The sequence below is a fragment of the Anolis carolinensis genome, chromosome 5, assembly GCF_035594765.1.
Source record: "Anolis carolinensis isolate JA03-04 chromosome 5, rAnoCar3.1.pri, whole genome shotgun sequence".
NCBI classification, from domain to species: Eukaryota; Metazoa; Chordata; class Lepidosauria; order Squamata; family Dactyloidae; genus Anolis; species Anolis carolinensis.
Genome location: NC_085845.1, coordinates 28,344,300 through 28,370,586, shown reverse-complemented (window position 1 = coordinate 28,370,586; position 26,287 = coordinate 28,344,300). Strand labels below are relative to the sequence as shown.

The window sequence follows — 26,287 nt, the reverse complement described above, 5'->3', positions numbered from 1 at the left end:
ACACTGCAACGCAGGGCCAAGGGAGAAAAATCCCATAGTATTTTTGGCAAGCAGGCAGCAAAACACACACAGTAACCAGAACAATTGTTGGCATTCTCTCCCAGGTCCAGTGATGAAAACTAATTAAAATCAATTAAATTAAACTTTTTTTAATAAACAGGCAACTTAATTAAATTCATTTTTTAATTTGATTGCCTTAAGTTAAAACTTCAGCATTACTTTAATTCCAGAATTAAGTTATTAATTAAGTTATTCAATTGCTAAATTAGAGGCCAAGTTAAAGAGCCAAGGATTTTGTCTTTCACGAACCTTAGCCTTTTTGGATTTCTGTTTGTTACTTTACAGTGTTTTGTACAAAGTGGAATGACAGTCTTATGGTCACAACATGCAAACCACTACAAATGTTAATGGCTATAAGAATTTTTATTTAGTTAGTTAATGGTTGGAACAGGATTAATTCCAAGGTTAACACATTTTTAAAAGACAAAAAGTAAGTTCAACTTGGAAAGAAGGGTGATCTTTGTATTACCAAACTCAAGATGGGATAAAAGGAGACGGGAAGTGAAAAATCACACAGTAGGCATTTCTGAGTTCCAGTCTATCATAGATTTAGTATAAACTTTTAATGTACATTGAAATAGCAATTTAATCAGTGTAGTAGTTGAAATTGTTTCCCTTTGCAATATAAAAGCAATTGAATCAGATTTGTTAACTTATTTATTAATGGTTAACTTAACACATTGATATTTTTCTGTTAACTTTACTCTTTCTAGTTAGGGCTCATATCCTATTCTGCTATACCTACAGCCCACACAAAACATGGAAAGTGTTTCTGTATCTATTCTGAGATTTCTCTCCTAGCCTGCCACAGAGAAAAGACAGCAATTCTTTGTGACTTCAGCCAGCATCCTGAAACATGGCAATATAAGGCTATTAGAAGATGTTACAGGTGTAGGATTTATGTGCTATATCATTGAGATAGTTGTTTTGCTTTGTTTCCATAGGATGGAAATCATAAGGATTGTATGCTCCAAAAGAGTTTCTAATAAAGCTCACTATATAAGACCTCTGTTTCTTGAAAAGAAAAGAAAACCCAAGAAGGTGTAAAATAAATTTTGGTATCTAACAAAACATACATACATGCTTTGCTGATAGAGAAGATAAGGGAGTCTGATTATATCATCATGAGCCTTGCTCTTTCTTTGGTGGAAGTTGTGCTAAAGTAGTGGTTCTCAACCTGTGGGTCCCCAGATGTTTTGGCCTTCCACTCCCAGAAATCAATGCTGGTAAACTGACTGGGATTTCTGGGAGTTGTAGGCCAAAACATCTGGGGACCCGACCAACAGATTGAGAACCACTGTGCTAAAGTCATGTTATGGAGCAGTAAATGTCCCTTTAAAAATGAGCAAACCTTGTTCTTGCGTGAAACAGAAGGTTACTCCTTATAAGAGGGTGCAATGGCTGAACATATATTAGGCATAGTTTCCCTGCTCAACCTTGAGGCACAGGTTCCCTACAGAAATCCAAACAAGACTATTCAAATGTTATAGACATGTTTGCATGCAAGTTTCTCATTTCTGAAGTCTTTGCACACACACAAAGGCTAATACTAAAATAGCTGTTGACAAGCTGAAACTACAGAACTTTTGGAGAGCTGAAAATATCTGTGTGCACACATGTCATTTTGTGTAAAATGCATGCAAATCGGGCTGGGTGACCTGTGGCCCTCTGCTTAATCTCATGGAGACCTCCTCCTGCAGCCTGGTCTTAACCTGAACAGATGTCTCCTAAGAAAATGTAGCCCTTAGCAGAAGAAAAATGGTTCCCTAGGCCTGGTATGTAAGCAAAGATATATATGAATACATATACATACTGCATACATGTACAGAAAATAAACACTTTTGATCTTGTAAGAGGACTGCAGTAGATGTCAAGTGAGATTGATAGATGTTTGTGCCTCTCCGTATTAGCTCCTGAACTGCAACAAAGAATGACATTGTTTATAGCAAGACTTTGGAAGCTCCTTGCTTTATTGGGGGTTGGTCTCATTTTGGTGGACATCTTTGAATGTTTCAATAGATTTGGATGCATCAGGTACTTAAACTTTTTTTGGCACCGTATTTAAGATACTGGTCTAGGCCAAAATGCCAGCCTTAGAGCAACAGAACTTTTTAATTGCCAGATGTTGTGTCAAAATCATATAGAATCAGTGGTTCTCTTCTAGTTCTAGCAAGTTATCAAAGCATCATCTCTGAAAGAAATGTCATAGTTTTCTATAATATAAATATGCAATATCAAAGCATTTATCATTAGTGATGACAATTGTAAGAAAATCACATCTTTAAAAACAGGATTATTTTTAAGTACCGTATATACTTGAGTATAAGCCAAGTTTTTTAGCCCTTTTTTCGAGCTGAAAAAGCCCCCCCCCCCCCCCCCCGCTTATACTCGAGTGAGGGCCTTGGCTGGTTTATATTTGGGTCGTCTTATACTTGAGTATGGAGTCCCTGTGGCGACGTGTGTTAAAGCACTCAGCTGGAGACTGAAAGATACCAGGTTCAAACCCCGGGAGCGGCGTGAGCGGCTGCTGTTAGCTCCAGCTTCTGCCAACCTAGCAGTTCGAAAACATGCCAATGTGAGTAGATCAATAGGTACTGCTCCAGCGGGAAGGTAACGGCGCTCCATGCAGTCATGCCGGCCACATGACCTTGGAGGTGTCTACAGACAACGCCGGCTCTTCGGCTTAGAAATGGAGATGAGCACCAACCCCCAGAGTCAGACATGACTGGACTTAATGTCAGGGGAAACCTTTACCTTTACTATAATCGAGTATATAGGTAATCAGAGTTGGACAGTCTTATCTTATTACATTCTTATTATTATCTTTAATTACAGTTTTGTGTAAATATTCAAAAACATGTATCCTACTGACGCCTCAATTAATGTAATTTTATTGGTATCTATTTTTGTTTTTACCACTAGCTGCTGCATTTCCCACCCTCGTCTTATACTAAAGTCAATGAGTTTTCCCATTTTTTGTGGTAAAATTAGGTGCCTCGGCTTATATTCAGGTCGGTTTATACTCGGGTATATTCAGTAGCTATATTTGCAGTTTAGGTTTTGTAGGGCAGACAGTTTCATCTCTTATATCCAAACTAGGACAGAACATTGACTTATTAGAGGCTGTCAGGCAATGGCTGGCATCTAGTTAGTGCCGAAAATGCTATTATATGCAGGGTGAACAATTCACCATAGCACAACAGAATTTTCTGCTGACAGTGGCAGAAAAGGAGTGCAGAAACAACAATGAACATTGAAGTTGTGCATTACATATCACAGTTGTATATTTCAATTATGTTGTGAGGTGTTGCTATTCTGCATGGGGATTTTGTAGTGCTGGCACAGTGTGTGGATATTTATGCTACACCGAGGGGTTGTTGGATTGAAGCCAATAATTTACTGTTTGTTTCCTGTAATACTTTATCCACACAATGATCTTTATAAGCATTAATTGGCACATTGTTTCAAGTAGTATAGCATAAAGTTTTAAGAGTCTAAAGCAGGCATGGGCAAACTTTGGCCCTCCGGGTGTGTTGGACTTCAACTCCCACAATTCCCAACAGCCTCAGGCCCCTTCCTTTTCTCCCTCAGCCGCTTAAGCAGGACTGTTTCAAATTTAAGAGTATAGTAGAGTCTCACTTATCCAAGCTACAAGGGTCTGCAGAAGCTTGGATAAGCAAATATCTTGGATAATAAGGAGGGTTTAAGGAAAAGCCTATTAAACATCAAATTAGGTTATGATTTTACAAAGTAAGCACCAAAACATCATGTTATACAACAAATTGGACAGAAAAGGTAGTTCAATATGCAGTAATGTTGTGTTGTAATTACTGTATTTACAAATTTAGCACCAAAATATCATGATATATTGAAAACATTGACTACAAAAATGGCTTGGATAATCCAGAAATTTGGATAAGCGAGGCTTGGATAAGTGAGACTCTACTGTATGTTCAGAACATCTTGTTCGTTTGGGCTTTGGGTTCAGAGCCTCATAATTTAAGAATACTTTTCAAAATGGGCCAAAGTTGAAGGGAAAAAAGACTCAGAGTTACAGGAACTCTGAACCAATGTTTCTAAAAAGTCCAGAAATTTTGAATTATTTCTATTCAATAGAAATAGAATTTTCAAGCCTGTGTCACTGATACGTGTTTGTGAATTACTTCAATAGCCAGAAAGATTTATTTTTTTAAAATATAAGCTTAATTCTATATTATAGGACTTTCCTGCTTGAAGGTGGTTCTTGCTTGACATAAACAGGCTTCTTGTGGGTTTCAGAAATCTGGTATTAGCTACTGTTAATTGTTGCAGTATACTTTTTCCATCCTGCCTTAGAAAACTTGCTTTAAAACAGTGTTTGTCAACCTGGAGGTCAAGACCCCTGCGGGGGTCGTGAGAGGGGTTTCTGGGGGGTCACTAAAGACCATCAGAAAACACATATTTCTGATGGTCTTAGGAACCCAAATCCCTCCAGTATTTTTTGTTGGTCATGGGGGTTCTGTATGGGAAGTTTGGCCCACTTCTATCATTGCTGGAGTTCAAGGGGCTCTTTGATTGTAGGTAAGCTATAAATCCCTAGAATTATAACTCGCAATGTCAAGTTCTATTTTCCCCAAACTCTGCCAGTGTTCTAATTTGGGCATATTGTGTATTTATGCCAATTTTGGTCCAGATCCATCATTGTTTGAGTCCACAGTGCTCTCTGGATGTCAGTGAACTACAACTCCCAAACCCAAGGTCAATGCCCACCAAACCCTTCCAGTATTTTTTGTTGGTCACAGGAGTTCTGTGTGCCAAGATTGGTTCAATTCTATCGCTGGTGGAGTTCAGAATTCTCTTTGATTGTAGGTAAACTATAAATCCCAGCAACTACATCTCCCAAATGGCAAAATCAATCCCCCCAACCCCACCAGTATTCAAATTTGGGCGTATCGGGCATTTGTGCCAAATTTGGTCCAGAGAAAGAAAATACATCCTGCATATCAGATATTTACATTACGATTCATAAAAGTAGCAAAATTACAGCTATGAAGTAGCAAAGAAAATAATTTTATGGTTGGGAGTCACCAAAACATAAGGAACTGTATTAAGGGGTCGTGGCATTAGGAAGATTGAGAACCACTGCTTTAGATGTTTTAAAATGCTGCAATAAGCACCATTGTATAATGCTGTTGCATAATGATTGGTTTTTGATATTGCTTCTTTCTCATAGATGTTTCTGTATTAATCTCTGGACCAGTAAAATAAGATCAATAATGAAGTTGAAACAAAGCAGTGGGCCCTCTTCTTCCTATTTCCAGGGAATTAATTCATAATCTTTTGCCTTTGTAGCTTGTTTGTGGATTTCCCAAGGGCACCTGGCTAGTTGCTGAACAGGATGTTAGATTAGATGAACTACATAACTTCCCACCTGATGGGATCTTCTCGATTTTGTCCAGCCAGAATAGGCAGCAATTTGGGATTTGGCAATTAGATTCGAAAACACCTCATAAGACCCAATGTGTGTAAAGCTGCCATGTTGAACCATTGTAATCCAGCTTGGCTTCTTTAAATATAAGTTTAATATATATACTTCTATTATTTATTACATATCTACGTCTTTCTTCTCTAAAGTATGTAGGATTCCCAGATGGGCAACCTGTGCAGGCTTTGCTTAGTATGGTTCAGGTCAGGCATGGGCAAACTTTGGCCCTCAAGATATTTTGGACTTTAACTCCCAGAATTATTATTATTATTATTATTATTATTATTATTATTATTATTATTATTATTATTATTTCATTTCTATCCTGCTTTTCTGGTAGGCTGTGAGGAATTGTGGGACTTGAAGTCCAAAACACCTGGATGGCTGAAGTTTGCCCATGTCTGATTTAGGTGCTGCATGTTTGGCCTGCAGAAAAGAAGGCTGAGAGGAGACATGATATCAATGTATAAATGTGTCAGGGGAAGTCATAGGGAGGAGGGAGCTGGGTAGTTTTCTGCTGCCCTGCAGACTAGGACGCAAAACAATGACTTCAAACTACAGGAAAAGAGATTCCACCTGAACATTAGGAAAAACTTCCTCACTGTGAAAGCTGTTCAGCAGTGGAACTCTCTGCCCAGGAGTGTGGTGGAGGGTCTTTCTTTGGAGGCTTTTAAACAGAAGCTGGATGGCCATCTGTTGGGGGCGCTTTGAATGCAATTTTTCTGCTTCTTGGTAGGGGTTGGACTGGATGGCCCATGAGGTCTCTTCTAACTCTATGATTCTATTATTCTCTCCCAATCGTCCACCTCCTGTGTCAAAATATTTCTTTTCCACTATGACACTGGCTTGCTGGATTGATTCATTGCCCTGAACGGACCCCTTGTTATCTTGTTAAGAGATTGTTTTTTATCTGCTACAGGCAATTCTGCTTGGCCCCATGGTGTGTTATCTGGATTGTTTTGCTATGATGTCAGCTGCCGCTAGCATTCTTTTGTGATGGAAGAGTGTGAAAAAGGACAGTTTGATAAATATTCCTGTAGTGTTCCCCCCCCCCAAAAAAAATTAGTTTTAAAACATATTGGCTTGGATATGCAACAAAAGCATACTAGGAATATTGTCCATCACTTAGAACCTTTTCTTTCAAAACTCAATCAGCAAAAGAATTGGTTAGGAGATGATGACAAACTAGGGCAGCTTTCAGAGACTGAACATATTTAAGACAAAAGAATCAACATCTGCAAGACTTTTGTCCCCTTGACAATATAACAAGAAGCAGTAGGTTTCACATTCTAAATATCTAGGAGTTTAAATAAGACGGGAAAGTTCTGCAACAACAAAATGTCCAGAGAGGTTGTGTAGCTGCTTTCTTTGGAAGGATCTTAAAGAAAAGGGAAAGTGTTGCTGTAGGAACACAATATTGTTTCTGGTAAAACAAATTAAACAAGAAGAGGTTTCCTGCTGTTGTTTTGGACTTTTTATTTCTAGTCTTGCCACAAACATGAAATTTCTTGAAGGAAAATTTATTTTTTCTAAAACACAATTGATTGGCTGAGGACAGACATAATATATTGATCTTATGGTGTGTTCTTTACATATACTCAAAAATACCTTCTTTATCGGGCATGGGCAAACTTGGGCCCTCCAGGTGTTTTGGACTTCAATTCCCACAATTCCTAACAGTAGCTGTTAGGAATTGTGGGAGTTGAAGTCCAGAACACCTGGAGGGCCCAAGTTTGCCCATGGCTATTTTTGGTTCTAAACTATTTTCGCAATTCTGTTTTCTGTTTGCAAGCTTTTTGCTACAAATTTACAAAGGAGAAAAACATTTCTAAAGCACTCACTTATAATCAGGGTTCTTCTAGTTTTCAGTCTTAAGTTTCATCTTTTCCTCAATTAGAATTTTTGAAATGTCACGTTCTTTCCATTGTGTTAATGAAGAAATGTACAAATTCTGATACAAACTTCATGAAGTTTTCAGAGCTCTGAACTGGTGACATGTAACAGATAGAAGCTCTTGCCAGCTTGGAGGGGACAATACTTGCACGCTATGTAGTCAAATACATGAAAGCCTATCAGAATCTTAAGAACCAATGCAGTGTAGTGGTTTGGGTGCTGAATTAAGACTCTGGAGTTTGAATCATGCTCAGCCATGGAAACCATTGGTCACATTCTCCCAATCAAAGCTCCCTCTGAACAAATCTTGCCAAGAAAATCCCTAGAGTTTCCATAAGTTGTAAGTGACTTTTTTATTGTGTCAGAAGCAAATTGAGAATATACTGCAAGTTGTTTCTGTGACATAATGAAAAATTAAAATGTGTAGTTCACGTGCTGCCTTGCCAGAGAAAGAAGATATGTGCCACGCAGGTGAACAATAAAGAACAAGTGGTTTATTCTTCTTAAATACAGAACAACATATGTACAATGTGCCCAGTTGCATCAACTCATATAATGTCCTTTTATGAGAGATTTAAAATAGTCTTTCCTTTATCCATGTGGATAAATTCCTTCCAGCAGCTCATGAAGCAAGAGCACACTTCAAATCTCTGTGTCTCTTGCTCTGCGTCACTCTTCCAACTGTCTCTACACCTGCTTAGCTCAAGCCTGAACACAATTGCAACAGTATCAAAAACTTCCAGGCTTAACAGCTTTCCAGAGATGACTCAACCAATCACCTTTGTGCATCTTATTTTGTGCATCTGATTCCTTACATATCATAACAGTTTCTGGTGTGAGATAATCGGCCGTCTACAAAGACATTCCCAGGGGACTCCTAGGTGTGTTACCACTCTGTGGGAGGCTTCTCTCATGTCCCTGCGTGGGAAACTGGGGCTGACAGACAGGACTTCACCCTGTCTCGCAGATTCAAACTGCCAACCTTCAGGTCTTCATATCCATAGTTCAGCTGGCATAAGGGTTTAACCCAGTGGTTCCCAAACTTATTTGGCCTACCGCCGCCATTCCAGAGTTACGAGCTCTGAGGCAGGGCTGTGCTTCTATCCCTGTCCTGCAGTGCCTGCCAGGACACGGGGTGGGACTAGAGGAGGGGGCAGGGCCTCTTCCCTAGTGCCTGATGGGGCTGAACCTCTACCCCGCCCCCATGTTCTAACAAGCACCTCAGGAGAGGTATACAGAGGCTCAGCCCCGTCTCACACTCTTGGAAGGAGGCCCCACCCCCTTCCCTAGCTCCGCCCTCTGTGTCCCAACAAGCACCTCAGGAGAGATATAGATTCTCAGCCCTGTCTTAGACTCTTGGGAAGAAGCCACGCCCACTCTAGCTCCACCCCCTGTGTCCTAATAGGCACCTCAGGGGCTCAGCCCTGTCTATGGCACTTGGGAAGAGGCCCCGCCCCTCCCCTCCCCTAGCCCCGCCCCCATGTCCTAATAGGTGCTGTAGGAGAGAGAGGTTCAACCCTGTCTTGCACTCTTGGAAAAGGCTCCGCTATGAGCAGAATACATAAATCAATTTTTCTAAATCTCCTCTTCTTTCTTTTATGCTTTCACCACCCCCTTACAGTTATTCATTGCCCCCAAATGCACCTGTGGCCATCACCGCCCCCCTGGATCGCTGCAGCGCCCACCAGGGGGCGGTAACAGCCACTTTAGGAATCACTGGTTTAATCCATTGCACCACCTCGGCTCCACTGTAAATGATTGAAGACACAGAACAATTAAGATAAACCTACAGCTATTATTGAATATACATAAATTCAGACATGATCTTTGACAGCTGAGTGCCAAAAGCTCTCAGCCAGGATCAGTCCTTCTCAGTTCTCTGCTCTTTGTCAAATTAGGAATCACTGCACTTTGAATGAAGAGTTCGCAATGAACAGTAGTCTTAGCCAGGTTTCCAGTTGGTGAAATGGAAGAAACCATTAACCAACCATCCCAGGGAGTGGTTAACTGACATTTTAACACTTCTTATCTTCATTAGCCTCTACTATCTATCTTGCAGCTTTAGAGATACACAATGTAGAATGAGAGTCTACTAGTCCATACATAAAGCAGCAGAAAACAAGCTTGCCCCCTCCTCCTCATTTCCTCCTCTTCCTCTTCTTCTTCTTCTTCTTCTCCTATTCCTTTATTTTTGTACCTACATGACTCATTAAGCATTCTGTGGGATTCAAAAACTCAGGCCACTTATGTACTACTTCTTATGTACTCACAACATTAATGGTCCTCATAAGAGCTATTGCCCATCTCCGTTTTCCGCATGCTTTCCAAGTGACTCTCTTAGAGCATTGCATTAACCCCCTCTTATTTGAGCAGCTTAGGGAACTAGGCATGTTTCACTTAGAGAAGAGAAGGTTGAAAGGGGACATGATAATCATGATTAAATATTTGAAAGGATATCACATTGAGGAGGGGGCAAGCTTGTTTTCTGATGCTCTGGTAACTAGGACACAAAGCAATGGAGTCTAATTGCTGGAAAAGATATTTCACCTATCACTAGGAAGAATGTCTTAACAGTAAGAGCTGTTTGACAATAGAATATGCTGCCTCACAGGGTGATGGAGTCTCCTTCTCTGGAGCTTTTTAAACAGAGCCTGGGTGACTATCAGTCAGGAGTGCTTTGATTGTGTTCCTGCATGACAGGGAGTTGGAATGGATGACCCTTGTGGTCTCTTCCAATGCTTTGATTCTGTAATTGTCATTGATGTCTTCTGTTTACATACTTTCCTAAAGTTTGCTTTCCCCCTGGAGAAAAATAGTAATGTCCTGTTTCAAGCATCTAGCTCAGTGATTCTCAACCTGGGGTCCCCAGGTGTTTTTGGCCTTCAACTCCCAGAAATCCTAACAGCTGGTAAACTGGCTGGGATTTGTGGGAGTTGTAGGCCAAAAACATCTGGGGACCCCAGGCTGAGAACCATTGATCTAGCTAATGGTATGCCCTGCTAACTTGCCCAGGAAAATAAGGTAATTTTTCTGACAGAAAGGGGAAATGAGCAGAAATCCCATGATAAGAACAGCATTGTTACACGCTTGTAGAAAGCATGCATCTCTTTTTAAAACTATATATTCATGTAAGCATATTGTATCTGCTCCAGCTTTGCAAGCCTACATAGCTGTTGCTTAGTTCTGCTAGTGGTACAGAAATTCCTGGAAAAATATTCTTTCATGTTCAATAATGTATAGTAGTAGTTCTTCAATATAGACTGAGCAAATGGGAAGAATGCTTCCTGAAACAGTTTCCAATGCTTTGAGTTCTGATGGACCAAAAATTGAATTTAGGCCATTGAAAAAGGTGTGTCGAAGCAGTTCCATTGGTTAAACAATTAACAGGATAGCAAAGTTATCATAGCGCAGTTAGTATTGGGACTAAAAGATTCTGAGAAATGAGAAATATAACATTATGACATGGGACACAGGAAGTAGTCGATTAAGACCTCACACTGAAAAACAGAAATCTAAGAGAATGGCAAGAAGTCGGATCAGAGCCATGGTGCTATGGGAGAGAAAACTCTTTTCCTGAATGCAGTTTTTAAAATAATTTTATGTCCCTTCTCTCAAAATATCAATTTGTCACATGAAGCAAAATCTGCAAGTACTTGTGACATACAGAGTAAACAATTTCTAAGTAGATTTCATTGGAGCATCCCATCACCATAGACCCACTATGGTTTCCTATTTTTCTTTAAGTAGGCTAGATTTTTGTTATAAAAATAACAATTGCTGATGTTTTACATTGTGTTTTGTAGAATTCTAATTGATGGTTACTTTGTACAAGTAAGGCATGACATTTTCTGACATCTGCTTGTTTTCAGATAACCTTACTGATGCTGACATAAATCAGCTTAAGTATGTGTTATTGAAAGATATCTTCCATTAGTCCATAGGTGTTGCTTCCAAATAAATGTGTATTTTTGTGATGATGCACTGCTAGTTATCTGGTGCCATGCTGATTTTAAACAACTTATTTTTCAAGAGATTACAAACATAGTGTCCCTCTGAATCTGCAGAATCCGGATCTATAGTTTTCCAGTATCTTGAGATTATCCATCATAGCCCATATTGGCAAATTGCAGTAATGTGGACATGGACACACTGAAGCATGTATATTTATATCCCCACAATTTAATATTATGGGCTATGTTTTGTATTTGTGTTGGATCTGAGAATGGAACCCCTAAGGAAATAGTGGGCCACTTGGTCAAGTGCTGATTTTGACCTAGAAAACCCTTGTGTCCAGATTATTTGAGAGTCCGGGTCTCCCTTTATGAGCTCATTACAGTTCTAAGATTGTCTGGAGATGCTTTTCCTCCTGTCCCACCCTGTTCCCAGGCTTATTTGGCGGGAAAAAGAGAGAGGACCTTCTTGATGGCTAATCCCAGACTTGGGAATCTCGCCCTAGAGATGTCAGGATGACCTCCTCATTTCTTTCACAAACATTGTTGTGTCACCAGGCTTTTACTAACGAGGGTTGGGCTTTTAATGCTATATGTTTTTGACATTTGTATATTGTCTTGTAATATTTTTTAATACTTTATTTTATAGTTTGTTTTTAAAATCTTATATTTATACTTTTATCAATGTTTTGTATTGTTTTTAATTTGCACTTGCTGTACTTCAAATACATTGTTAGTCCCATAACTGGGAGAAGGGTCAAGGTCACCTTTAAAAAAATCATATTAGAAATCTGAATGGTGTTTTTTTCAAACCTCAATAATAATAATAATAATAATAATAATAATAATAATAATAATAATAATCATCATCATCATCATCATCATCATCTTTATTTATATCCCACCACCATCATTCCAAAGGGGCTTAGGGCGGCTTACAAAGGCACTCCAGGTTGCAGCATATACCATACAGTAGATAAAAAACAATACATATGTATAAAACAAGTCACATAAAATTATAACAATAGCCCCTGTCAATACACATAACATAAAATCAAAATCAAAATAACCATATCAGCCAATAATTCCAGGTTTTTAAGACAGGATCTGAATGGATCATGTTTCCTATTAGACAGCTTTTTTAATAGTCTAAATTGTTAGCTAGGAAATGAAAAACTAAAATTTGCATTTCCATATAATTTTTCACAGCATTTTATATGCAGAATCTAAATAGATTCGTTACACAGAATGTATTTTTACTACAAAGAAAGGAATATTATTCATTCATAGGTGCTTGCTTACAGTGGATTTAGCTTGGCTTTAAAGCTCTAATTTTTAAACTCTGCCTTTCTGTGTACAATCATCATTTATTTTACTTTTTAGGACTCAGAATACATGTGCATAATAAGCAGTTGATTTTGTGTGGTCCGGGCTATAAAAAAATGTCCCTTCTGTTCTTTCCATATGAAAAACGTGTTTTTCATTTTGGGAAATTTTACATAATTCTCTGTGTGCTCATGCGCTTTTCTTCTGTGTTATTTCAGATTAAAAACAAATGCTTCCCTCCTCCTAAGTTTGCATGTTCCAATTACAGAGTTGTGAAAATAAGTCATCTCTCAGCTTTTTGTTTCTTTAAAACAGCTATCGGTGATGTCAGAGTCAATACTAAAAGCATTAAGAATGCTGGCAGAATGTAATGCAGCTGCAATCCAACATGATGTTGGAAATGGGGTTGAGAACATAAAGGCTTTCCATATTCCCAGGGCGCACAACTGCTTGCGGCCTTGGCTTTGATCTCTTCAAAGGCTGCTGCCTCCTCCTAGATGGAGAGACTTGGCTGCCACTCGCTTGCATTGAAAAAAGGCAGAGGTCTCTATTCAGGCAGAAATCAATCACTGTGCAGAAACAATTATGTGTAATTCAACCATCATGAAAACAGGACGAGATTATGGGTTTGTTACCTGAGTGACTGCGTAGAGACGAGGGAACTCTGAACACAGGAGTCCTGCTGACATGCCACATCTTGATGACAATTATAGACATATGAATGATGTTGCGGGCGGGGGAGGCATGATGACAAATGCTGGTCACGCTGTCCAGCAGAGCAGAAAATGAGGTTACAATTGGGAGATAATGTTTGCATATGTAACCATATTTCATCAAGCTGGGCAACTTCGGGGAACAGGCAAGCTGGGATGCGGTACAAAGTATGCCTCCATCCACAGTGGAGGGCACTTGATATAATTTATCTCCCTATTTATATATCAGAGTGTTGTCAAAGGATTATATTGATAAATATCCTGGTAATGTTTTCAGATTCAAAGGCTGAAAGGGTGAGAAGAGAAAGAACGGGGGAAGGGAAGTAAAGAGAATGGAGGGGTGGAAAATTTTGGGTAATTTGAAAAGAGATGATATCTAGAAGTTGCTCCAAGGCTGCCTTCCTATTTTTGAGAATGCTAGTGGTGGTCTGATGAATTGCTGTGTTTTTGAATTGCACATATAAATGCCTCCCACTGCTTTCCCATCCATGTCAGACTTTCAGAGGGCTTCGTGCTCACATTGGTGTACAGCTGACACTCTCCTTTTTAAAGAGTACAAAGATCTTAAAATATTTCAGCCACAATGTTCTCTATTTAATATGTAAGTGGTCTTTTTAAAAAAATCACCCCTTAAAAAAATAAAAATTGAAATTGTAGTGGCTTATATCTTAATTTTTTAAAGAGAGAATAATCATAGGTGAGGTTTTTAATAATGTCACTATATTTTAAAATATATGCTTTCTTCTTCCCCTACCCCCCCCCCCCCCAAAAAAAAGAAATATAAAATGCAAAGAGATGGCTGATTATAAATGGCATTGCTGCTCAGTTTGAAACACAGGACTAGGTTTACCTTTTATGCTGCTCAGGCTTTAGACATCAGAGGCGTGAGAGCTGCTTTGAGTTACAGATCTTCAAACAATAAGTCAAAACAAAAAATCAATCCCTCTGGTCCCTGGCTGCAGTTAACTAAAGATAAAAGAGAAAAATAAAGTTATGCTAACGCAGATAGAGGAAAGGAGCAGATATGCCAAGGAAACACAGAGGACAAGTGCAGAGTTGAAGTGGGCCCAGTGTGAGCTAACATCAATGCATTTTTATCTTATCAAAAAGTTTTAGGGTTGCCAATTCTTTTCAATCTGGATCCAGCCTGCTACGGGGCCGCCTGAAGCATTGGCTTCAATGAAGTCGCTTTCTTCCACTCTCTTAAATAGAATCACAGAGGAATTGGACTCCATTTCACTCACAGTATAAAACTTTGCCACTAACTTCAATAATAAATTAGAGACTGGAATAAACCCTCCTTGCGCTGTTAACTATAAACTGAGCTTTTAAAAATGCATATTGAAAGCTATGAAGAAAAACATCAAATATAAAGGATGAGGGGGTGATTATTAGTTTAAATGTTTTGGAAGAGTCACAGAAAAATATTCATTTATATGAAAAAAAATTAATGTTTTACAACTTTTCTGAAGGGATTCAAAGAAGGTGGGTGGTTTTGGTTTTTTTTTGTTTTTTTTGTTAACTTGGGTGTCCAGTGTAAAAAATTAGAGTAGGAATGATGCTAAAACAATATCAGAGTCCCTTTGGAAATGTCATTATTTTCAATGATCTTGGTATTTTCCTATGGGACTTGTAAATTATATTTTCTATAAGTATGTAATAATGATTTGAGCATTGGTTTAGTGCTAGGAAGACAGGTTCAAACCACACTTGGTCCTCATGCTAATTGGGTGCCACAGGCCAGTCATTCTCTTTTAGCTAAATTTACAACACGAAGCTGTGGTGAAGGCAAAAATGGGGAGGAGAAACAGTTGGCCTCTTTAAGGAGAAATCAGAATACAAATGAGAGAAAGAGAGAGAAGATGGTGTTGTGGTTTGCGTTTTGGATTAAGCCATCGGGGGAGACCGGATTTCAAATACCCAAGCTAAAATTGGAGCCCCCGGTGGCGCAGCAGATTAAACTGATGAACTGCTGTACATGCTGATCAAAAGGTAGGTAGTTTAAATCCGGGGAGCGGGATGAGCTCCCTGTGTTAGCCCCAGCTTCTGCCAACCTAGCAGTTCAAAAACATGCAAATGGGAGTAGATCAATAGGTACCACTCCGATAGGAAGGTAATGATGCTCCATGCAGTCATGCCGGCCACATGACCTTGAAGGTGTCTATTAACAATGTTGGCTCATCAGTTTAGAAATGGAGATGAGCACCATACCACAGAGTTTGACACGACTAGATTTAATGTCAAGGGGAAACCTTTGCTTTTACCTAACATTGGGTGGAGCCTCCGGTGGCCTAGAGGATAAAAGCCTTGTGACTTGAAGGTTGGGTTGCTGACCTGAAGGCTGCCAGGTTCGAATCCCACCCGGGGAGAGCGCGGATGAGCTCCCTCTATCAGCTCCAGCTCCATGCGGGGACATGAGAGAAGCCTCCCACAAGGATGGTAAAACATCAAAAACATCTGGGTGTCCCCTGGGCAACGTCCTTGCAGACGGCCAATTCTCTCACTCCAGAAGCAACTCCGGTTGCTCCTGACACAAAAAAAAAATCCCTAACATTGGGTGATCTTGGCAAGTCACTCTGTTTCAACCTTACAAGAAAGCAATGGCAAACTCTCTCTGAATAAATCTTGGCAAGAAAACCCTACAATATGGCATTGCCATAGGCCGACATTAGTCTGGAGACACATACCACTAGAAAGACAGACAGATTCATGTGTGTAAAATATTTCATGACATTGCAGCTCAATGGCTGTATTTGTTGCTACTTGTCACAACTGCCTTCCACCTGGAAACCTATGTCCTCAGTGTAAAAGACCATGTAGATCTGGAATAGGTTTCCACACCTCCAGACTCGCCTATAGTGTAGTATTGCCTTTTTTCTCTTCCTTAAACTCTGCAGCCTCTAACCTCTGTGGGTGGAAGATAAATGTTTATATGATATCAATTTATAATACTTGAAGTTGGTAGCAGAGAATTGTGTAGACTATATAAAAAAGGCATGCAATGCCAACTGGTGCCCACTGAGACTTGAGATGCAGAGAAAGTAGAAACTGTTCAGAAAGGCTGTGTCTGATAGAGCCAGCTTCTACAGTGTCCCACCTTTCTTGGCAAACAGAAACATCTGGACATTGGGTGCTTTGAGTGTGTGCACGTGGCAGTATCTTGATAGAATTGGCTGTTCCAGGAAGATTGGAAGGAACCTTCAGATGTAAACTCTGAAAATGAAGCAGTTCTGCTGCTTTACACAGATGTCCAGAACAGAGAAAGCATAATCAAATCAAAGAAGGAGCCATTTGTTCCCCAACAGTTAGAAGCTCTTATAAAAACCTGGTGGGGTACCAAAAGCATGTCTTATAAGGCAGTCATCAGGGACAGTGACTTCCACTTCTCCCTCAGAGGATGTTGTTGGCTGAATTTCTTTGCATCCTTACTGAACAAACATGCTCATCATCTCTTAAGGAAGGTCTTGGGATTGTTCTGCAGAATTTTATCATGGAGATAAACAGAGAGCTAACTAAAAGTCCTGCATTAGCAACTATCCAGTTCACAGAGGAGAAAAAACAGAGACCATGTACTTTATTATACTGTAGGGAGGGGAGAAATTCTGTATCGTAAATACCTTGCTTGATACCAAGACAGATAAAAAGGATTGTCCTCCTCGGTACTTTGCTTACCCTGTGAAGATCAAGTTTACCTTACTTGAACTCACCAAGACTATATTCACTCTCTATTATTGGGTAAGGCCCCTTCTACACAACTGTATAAAAACCACATTATCTGCTTTAAACTGGATTATATGGTAGGGTAGATTAAGATAATCCAGTTCAAATCAGATAACCTGGGTTATCTGGCAATGTAGAAGGGGCCTAAGGATTGTGTTTTTAAAAGGGGTTGTTCCAGCTAAGTAAAGTTACCTATACTGTACCTGCTTTGCTTTTGTTTAGTATCTGTAGTTCTTACCTGAAACACAACAGTTCACTTATGAATCTGTTTTATTTCATGAATTAATTAATAAATGAATGACTCATACAGCAGTGTGGAGTCCCAACTCACTCACACATCTATACAAGAGCCATTCCAGCTGCCTCATCAAATATATACTATCAGAATAGTTAGTCGGTAAAGGTAAAGGTTTTCCCCTGGACATTGTCTAGTTGTGTCCGACTCTGGGGGTTGGTGCTCATCTCCATTTCTAAGATGAAGAGCTGGTATTGTCCGTAGACACCTCCAAGGTCATGTGGCTGGCATGACTGCATGGAGCGCCATTACCTTCCTGCTGGAGCGGTACCTATTGATCTACTCACATTTAAATGCTTTCAAACTGCTAGGTTGGCAAGAGTTTACAGCGGGAGCTCATTCCACTCCCTGGATTTGAACCACCAACCTTTTGGTCAGCAAATTCAACAGCTCAATGGTTTAACCCACTGCGCCATTAGGGGCTCCTCAGAATAGTTACCTCTGAAATTTGACTTTTCCTTTTTTCATTCCGTTGTTAAAGTGCTTAATAAATATCCCCAAAGTCCCAGCAGGACATCACTAGTTTTGAGGCTGCACAGTTGTTCTCAACTGCACATTTTGAGTCCAACTTTTAAAAACTTACCTTGGATGAATCCTTCTCTTTTCTCCATCTTATATAAAAATCCCTCATGTATCCCTCACAGCTCCCTCCCTTTAAATATGGGCATAAAGGTCTAGACATAAATGGATAATGCTTTCAGGTTACTGTAGTTAAAAGGGTTACAGCACGTGCAGTTCAGATTTTAGTTGAGACAAGAAAATCACCAAGCAGCAATACAAGCTGTTACGATTTAAGTCATTTTAAATGCATAGCCTGCTTTGCAAAAAGGTTTGAGAATAAGCATTAGATATAACAAAAAATATTCAGGACAGAACAATTAAAAACCAAAAGATAATTCATTCATGCAGAGGAAGCCAATGTCCAATCTTCTGTCTGTAAAACTGAAATCCTAACTCATTTCTAGACTTGGCAGGACTTCAAGAGTAAGGGAAACAGCTGCAGAACCTTGCTGCGCGCTTTCCTATCTGAATCTGTACAAGGATGGGTTTAAAGAGTCCCCTTTATTTGGTTTTAAGACTGCTTCTAACAACATTTTTCTTTTTGCTCATACGTTTTCTGGAGAATCAAAAGATGCATACTAAGAAAGGGAAAGCTTGCATTAACTGAGCTGTATCTGGATACAACATCTGCTGTTTCTTGAGTTTTCAGGAGCTAAAAAAGTTGTCAGGTGGAGAAACTGCTTTTGGTTTCATCTACAACTAAATTCAGACTCGCTTTCCCACATGTGATTGCGAGATAGCCACAGGAAACACATGTGTAGCAAGAAAGTTGCTTTGTGAGTTGGCATTTGTAAGCTGTAATGAAAAGGGGAGAAGTTGTATGACAAATTATTTTGGGGTTAAGACATTGATGTCTTTATAGAATAAGCCTATGTGCTTAAATTAACTATGTCTACAAGGTTGTCATGAGGGTACTGGAAATGCCAATTCACTTCCCATTGACACTGTGGAAAGTTCTGTTCATGTTGTTTCTCAGTCGAATAATTACTAAGGAAAATTCCATAGCTGCCAACTTTAGCTCAAGCTTTTATCTATGTTATTTCTGGCAAAATTCCAGAGAATAATTTATTGGAAGTAAGATTGCCAGAATGAAAGCTGGAGAGGGCTTCTGCATCTTTAATGATTGTGTAGAAGAGGAATTTCAGCAAATGTTGCTTGGTACCTGGTTGTGTGATAAGCAACACTTGTCTAGACTAGATAAGGATATACTCTCACTTTTTGATGAGAAACATTTGGTCAGAAAACATTTTCTCTGAGTAATCAGATATGAGGAGCCCCTGGTGACGCAGCAGGTTAAACCGCTGAGCTGCTGAACTTGCTGACTGAAAGGTTGGCGGTTCAAATCCAGAGAACGAGGTGAGCTCTTGCTGTTAGCCCCAGCTTCTGCCAACCTAGCAATTAGAAAACATGAAAATGTGAGTAGATCAATCGCTCCAATGAGAAGGCAATGGTGCTCCATGTAATCATGCCAACCACATGACCTTGGAGGTGTCTATGGACAACACCAGCTCTTCAGCTTAGATATGGAGATGAGCACAAACTCCCAGAGTCGACTCAACTAGACTTAATGTCAAGGGGAAAACCTTTACCTTTACCAACTAACTATTCTGATAGTATATATTTGATGAGGGAGCTGGAATGGTAATGCAAAAATTTGTTAATTGTTGGGATGTATAAAATAAAAATTTAAAAAACACAAAAAAACCAGAGGTAAAAAACAAGACTAGACTTAATGTCAGGGAAAAACCTTTACCTTTACTCATCAGATATGAGAATTTTGATATATGTTTGGTGACAAGTTTGGTGACAATCTTTTGAAAAACTTCACTGATCTCACCTGATGGAAAACTGATTTTATGTTGTGCTTTAGTTGCATATTCTTTTCTGACAGGGTCTTGGACTAGCTACCCTGAGATCCCCCCCCCCAAAAAAGGTAGGAATATACATATTTTAATGAATACTTATTTAGATATCCCTGGCACAGTAGAGTCTCACAAAACCAAGCTAAACGGGCCAGCAGAAGCTTGGATAAGCAAATATCTTGGATAATAAGGAGGGATTAAGGAAAAGCCTATTAAACATCAAATTAGGTTATGATTTTACAAATTAAGCACCAAAACATCATGTTATACAACAAATTGGACAGAAAAAGTAGTTCAATACGCAGTAATGCTACATAGTAATTACTGTATTTACGAATTTAGCACCAAAATATCACGATATATTGAAAACATTGACTACAAAAATGGCTTGGATAATCCAGAAACTTGGATAAGTGAAGCTTGGATAAGTGAGACTCTACTGTAGTTCTTTCTAGCTGTGTGGTTCTAGGATTAGTTCTGCTGCAATGATTGAAAGTATAGGTTGCTAATCATAAACATATGTCTTCTTTCTTTATTTGGAAAATCGTTAGAATTTAGCTATATAACAGGTAAAAATGGAAGCGTTGTATATGTGATACTATTTTGCTCTGATTGAAGCCACATTTTGCATATTAAACTAAGCTTGCCAAGTTTTTCCACAGTATGAATTGGATGTTGTCTTGCTAAAGTATCATAAGCAAAGAACAATGTTATATAATGTTCGGAAAACCTCTGGTAAATTCTAACTGGATGCAGTAGTGTGGGAAGTGGGTTAACACATAAGATCCAACATTAAAAATGTCTGTTTTAATTTTGATGATTATTGCTGATTTATAAGGTATCACAGACTCTACTGTGCTAGATGCAGAGACAAAACAGTAGGAAAAGGGTCTCTTCCATGCACTGTTTCTGATTTTCTGAGCTACCCAAGCACAGCAGCAATTGTATTGAAATCCAGTTCCTACAAGTCATCCTATGATTGCAGAGTAATGTCGGGTTTAGGGCTATGTTGTGTCACTTTACTGTGCTCACTTTTTATATCATCCCTTGAGGCTGCAGTACATGTCCATTAAAATAAATTGAAGATTTCTATTAACTGGATTAAATCTGGATTATGTGTAGTGTTGCCACTTGTCTTAAATCCTGTTTGATTTGTGTAAGTTTTTCAACTGACTTCAATATAAGTACATTTGCAAATAAGACATCTCATGCTACAGTTATAGAACTATGTTTCCACTTTTTACTGCCATGGATCCATGGAATCCTGGGATTTGCCATTTAAGGAGCTCACTTAGATTTCTCAGCCAGAGAGCTCTATGTCTCACCAGATTACAAACCCCGGGATTCCATGCAATATAACAATGGCAGTAAACAGTAGAATCACAGCACTATAATAGTGCAGTGTGAAAGGGCTCCTGAAGACAAAGGCAGTGTTTGTAGTGGAACACAATGATAAATGAGGGAGCTTAGCCCCTTGCTTCCTTTGCAAGTCAGGACTGCAAAATGATATCTGTACATGGAGTACACATAACACTTGCCTGGAAGCAGAAGCCAGGATCGTGCTAAACAGATCACAATAGATTACCTATGGGGATTGTTAGATGCTAGATAAGACTAGTTTCTGTTTGCCTGAGAGTTACTTTTACAAGTAATCTTAACTAATACTATTCCCATACTATACTGTACCATAAACTCTGTACTGACTTGATAGTAATATTGAAATACAGTAATTAAAAACAAATTGTCAGAAACAGACAAATGTAACAAAATGTAACCCAGCTTTTACTATTTAGTGTATTATAAAAACTTTTTTAAATGTAAGTATTTTTTCTTAGATTTTTAGATTTTTTTTGCTGGTTGTTTCAGAGTTGTTTGAGTTCTGGTTAATTAAGAGTCTACTGTATCTCTAATTTGTTTACCCAGCTGAATAACCAAGAACAGCCAAGCAAAAGCAAATAGGTTTACAGTAGCATCCAGTTCATTCTCGGAAATTCAGTATGTCCATGGAATTCTTAGACTTAAATCCTTTGCTTTCAGTTGATGGAAGGAACCTACATTGGATGTAATAAACTTGTTTAAATCATTCAACATAGTTCATCTTGAGCCTGACACTCTATCACTATTCATATCACTTTACCTTTTAATCAGTTTACATCTGTAAAATCCATAAGACTAATGTCCTGTTGAATGAGCTCCTAAGATATTATCTTGGCTCATAGGATTTATTTGTATATGTGTTTAGTACATACACTCTTTTAAGTTTACAAAGTCCCTCTCCTGAAGTGTTTTCTTTTTAGTCCACACTAGAGCTTTCAAAGACTTGTAGTTCAGTTATTAGGGTCAGTTTTCTAACAATTTTCTGCATAATGGTCAGATCTGAGTTGTTTCTCAAAATGCAACAAATCATAAATACATAAATACAAATTTAAATTCCATATCTTCTTTAAATGAAAAGTTTATGCTCTTGAAGCTGAAGGATCATAACTGTCTCTTATTCATTTGAGATTCATTATATTTATGATGCAAGTCAGCAATACTGAAAGGTCCAGCACAATGTTTGCTGTGCCCTAATACTCTTAACTCCCCTCCCTGCTTGGGCTTCTGGAAACGGCAGAACATTGGGAGCCCCATTAATCAAATGATGTCTCTCATATGATTGAGCTGAGAAAAAGGATTGACCACTTTCAAGCATTTTGTAGAATAAGATGAGCCTGGTATCTGCTAATCTTAAACTGGAATTTGTCAGTTTGGAAAAAAAAATTAACCATGTTGATTCTGATACATCTGAGACTGATTCTGATACATTGTTGTCAATTCTGGAAACAGTAGCATAAGGTCCCCATTTGGAAAAGACAACCAAGAAGTCAGAAGAAGACTAGAACATGGAAGAGCAGCTATTGAAAAACTGTGTAAAGATATGTCACTGAACAGCAAAGTCAGAATCATTCATGCAATTGTATTTCAAGTTTCTATGTGTGACTATAAAAGCTGGACAGTGAAGAAGCCCATTTGAAATGTGGTTCTGGAGGAGAGTTCTCTGAATGCTATGGACTGCCAAAATGCTATGGAGAGCCAATCAAGCCTGAACATTCTGTAGAAATGACCAAACTGAGGCTATTGTACAATATGAAACAATCAAACAGATGGTTACCTCCATCCTATCATTTTGATGTTCTGGAAAATATCCATGTTAAACCTATTTTTGATGCTCTCGATTATTTTTGTACACTGAAGGAAATAGGGTATATGGTGCTTAAGATACTCTTGTAGTAGCTTAATGCAATCATAGAATCATAGAATCATAGAATAGTAGAGTTGGAAGAGACCACATGGGCCATCCAGTCCAACCCCCTGCTAAGAAGCAGGAAATCGCATTCAAAGCACCCCCGACAGATGGCCATCCAGCCTCTGCTTAAAAGCCTCCAAGGAAGGAGCCTCCACCACAGCCCGGGGGAGAGAGTTCCACTGTCGAACAGCTCTCACAGTGAGGAAGTTCTTCCTTATGTTCAGGTGGAATCTCCTTTCCTGTAGTTTGAAGCCATTGTTCCGTGTCCTAGTCTGCAGGGCAGCAGAAAACAAGCTTGCTCCCTCCTCCCTATGGCTTCCCTTCACGTATTTGTACATGGCTATCATTACAAAAGTTTTGAAACATGAATAGATGTGGAATGCAGTAAGATTAGATGGGTTGATTCAACAAAGGAAGCCATGGGTTTTAGTTGGTACTGTAAGTGAGCTGCTGAACACCTTATTTGCCTCAGTCTTCTCCCAAAAGCGATCTCCAACCCTGAGCAATATGGAGCAGAAGAGGTAAAAGGAGAAATACCTGGCTACTCTAAATGAATTCAAGTCTCCAGGGCCAGATGAACCATATAAAATAGTACTGAAGGAACTAGCAGAAGTCATTCCAGAACCACTGGCGATAATCTTGGAGAATTCTTAGAGAACGGGAGAAGTCCCAGCAGATTGGAGGAGGGCAAATGTCCCTATCTTCAAGAAGGAGGGAAAAGAGGACCCAAATAATTACTGCCCAATCAGCCTGACATCAGTACCGGGAAAGATTCTGAACCAGATCATTACGGAGGCAGTCCCTAATCACTTAGAAAAGAATGCTGTGTCAATATGAATTTCTCAAAAACAAGTGACTGCCTTGGAGTGTGGTGGAAGCTCCTTCTTTGGAGGCTTTTAAACAGAGGCTGGATGGCCATCTGTCAGGGGTAATTTGATTGTGCTTTTCCTGCATGTAGGAGGTTGAACTAGATGGTCCATGTTGTCTCTTCCAACTCTATTATTCTATGATTCTATAAAACTACAGTAGAGTCTCACTTATCCAAGCTAAACGGGCCGGCAGAAGCTTGGATAAGCGAATATCTTGGATAATAAGGAGGGATTAAGGAAAAGCCCATTAAACATCAAATTAGGTTATGATTTTACAAAGTAAGCACCAAAACTTCATGTTATACAACAAATTTGACAGAAAAAGTAGTTCAATACGCAGTAATGTTATGTTGTAATTACTGTATTTACGAATTTAGCACCAAAATATCACGATACATTGAAAACATTGACTACAAAAATGGTTTGGATTATCCAGAGGCTTGGATAAGCAAGGCTTGGATAAGTGAGACTCTACTGTACCACCATCCTTGACAATGTTATACTTCTTCTGAAGCCCCCCATGAGATCTCAGCACTGATGTAATCCTTTCACAGGATATTTTGGAGGTTGTATGGTAAGACCAGGCTTTTGGGCCTTTGCAACCCCCCAAAAGGGCCAAATACAAGCCTAAGTACCTATGTCCTAACCCACAATGTGATATCTTTGAGTTTTATTTAAAGAACTGAGTAGTCTATTAATTTAACAAAGAGAAGAAAACAGTCTGGCCTTTCTTCTTTATCTTGTCTACCTCAAGACCTTAAAATCATTAGATTATTACTTAGGAACTCCTTGGAAACATCTAGGTTAAAATACATACATATTGCACTGGTGCTTGGTTTAAAGCGAGGCATTAGACCAAAATAGATAGGAAAAGCTAGTACTAGAGAAAATATTGAAGAGGTTTGTTTGGGAGGTTTTGCTACATGTAGTAGCTTACTGGCTGTTTTCATTTGCTACTTCATACACTTACTATTTTAAAGCAGGGCAAGGTAACCACAGATCCTTTCTGAGCCATTTCCTTTGTAAGAAGGAGAGCTACAAGTGTAAAAGCAATTCTGCACTAAGACTCCAGGTGGAACCACTTGAAATGCACTTCATTATCTACATGGAGATAAAGCCAGCTGCTCTTTTGTGAATGGCTTTGTATGTTGAATGGATGCTATAAGACAATAATACACTACAAATGCAACGCCTGTTGTTTCGGGTATAGCTGCTACGCTTTATAGTTGCCCTTCTTATAACAGGGATTGCAGGGTTCAGAAATGGTTTCTGGTTACTTTACAAAATTATAATGGAGAACAGCATCTTAAAGGTTCTAACATCATCATTTGCAGCCGTACATTATTAATATAAATGGCATGTTTGACTGAGCTGATTCCAAAGCTTAGAGGAAAATACTGAGCTAGCTAAGTACATGTCTTCATGACATTTGAATTCCTTTATTCATACTCTATTTTTCCATCCCTATTCTGATAAAATAAAATTTTGATTTATTCTTAACCAGCATCTTGATCTACATCCAAATGTTGCTCTCTCCTGAATGGAATGCTTATTGCTTACCTAACCTCATCCATTTAAAAGATAATGGGTAAAAAGCTGATAAGGGAAACCTAAAAGCTTTTTGGCTTATTATTAAATTGCTTGGTTCAGTCCTGAAAATACTTCCAAGGGAATAGGTCCCATGGAATACAATGGGATTGGGTTTTAATTTAATATGTTCAGGTTCTATGATTCTACCATTATTCATTCATTTGTAATTTGTTGTTTGTGTAACTATTCTGAATATCAACAATGGAATTTCAAAGTATGGTTTTCCTATTTTAATTCCAGCCTTTTCTCCCATATCTGCAAAAAGGATATTATTTTAATATTACATTAAATATGATTAGAGTCTCACTTATCCAACATTCGCTTATCCAACATTCTGGATTATCCAACTTTTTAGTAGTCAATGTTTTTGTAGTAAGTTTTCAATACATTGTGATGTTTTGGTGCAAAATTTGTAAATACAGTAATTACTACATAGCATTATTGCATATTGAACTACTTTTTCTGTCAAATTTGTTGTAAAACATGAGGTTTTGGGGCTTAATTTGTAAAGTCATAATCGAATTTGATGTTTAATAGGCTTTTCCTTAATTTCTCCTTATTATCCAACATATTTCCTTATCCAATGTTCTGCCGGCCTGTTTATGTTGGATAAGTGAGACTCTACTGTACTTTGTTCGTCCTTCTTTTGGGGGGATTGATTCCACTATTTTTCATGATGAGTCTAATGTGGGCATGGG

The 26,287-nt window shown here is 38.8% G+C and overlaps 1 protein-coding gene and 1 long non-coding RNA gene across 5 annotated transcripts in view; one reads left to right on the top strand and one right to left on the bottom strand.

The window, feature by feature from the left end:
- The window catches only part of lef1 (lymphoid enhancer binding factor 1), a 122,832-nt gene that overhangs the window by 18,092 nt on the left and 78,453 nt on the right, over positions 1–26,287 (top strand). The window lies entirely within an intron of this gene.
- Positions 415–25,047, bottom strand: LOC103280414 (uncharacterized). The gene is made up of 4 exons (XR_010006791.1): positions 24,970–25,047; positions 14,257–14,372; positions 13,329–13,459; positions 415–1,978 (listed from the first exon to the last, which is right to left on the bottom strand). It is a non-coding gene; the product is annotated as an uncharacterized LOC103280414 (long non-coding RNA).